We start from the raw sequence: 489 nt of genomic DNA on the forward strand, positions 1-489 counted from the left end.
TTACTAAAAAAAAAAAAAAAAAACAGTACTGAACCAGACTTTGTAAATGAAAAAATATATATATTGATCATTCAAATGTTACCAGAAGAAACTAATTTTAAAATGTATTAGTACTAGTAAATGTTGAATTAACACACTCTAACGAGGAACTATACTTCTACAGCTTTCATTCATCTTAATGTTACAAATGAACTCTTATTGTAAAGTGTTACCATTTCATTTCACCAGTCATGCTTAAAGATGACCATCTGTAAATATCTACACAAAAGGTCATAGCACTGAAATTACATTCATACGGATATTGCATGTATAATATCACACTTTTATTTTGTTCTATTTTAGAACACTTGATTATCTAATCAAAATAACAAAATATGTTCGTCACACACCGGGCAGAAGCGCAGCGCCGCGTCTCTAGGACAACTCACAGGTATCTCTCACACACACACACACACACACACACACACACACACACTCACACTCACTCAC

At 32.7% G+C, this 489-nt stretch overlaps 1 protein-coding gene across 1 annotated transcript in view; it reads right to left on the bottom strand.

Moving 5' to 3' along the window:
• Positions 1–489, bottom strand: part of LOC107703102 (probable ubiquitin carboxyl-terminal hydrolase FAF-X) — a 57,097-nt gene that overhangs the window by 10,195 nt on the left and 46,413 nt on the right. The gene's annotated exons all lie outside the window — the stretch shown is intronic.

Source organism: Sinocyclocheilus anshuiensis, unplaced genomic scaffold, assembly GCF_001515605.1.
Source record: "Sinocyclocheilus anshuiensis isolate Anshui unplaced genomic scaffold, SAMN03320099.WGS_v1.1 scaffold682, whole genome shotgun sequence".
NCBI classification, from domain to species: Eukaryota; Metazoa; Chordata; class Actinopteri; order Cypriniformes; family Cyprinidae; genus Sinocyclocheilus; species Sinocyclocheilus anshuiensis.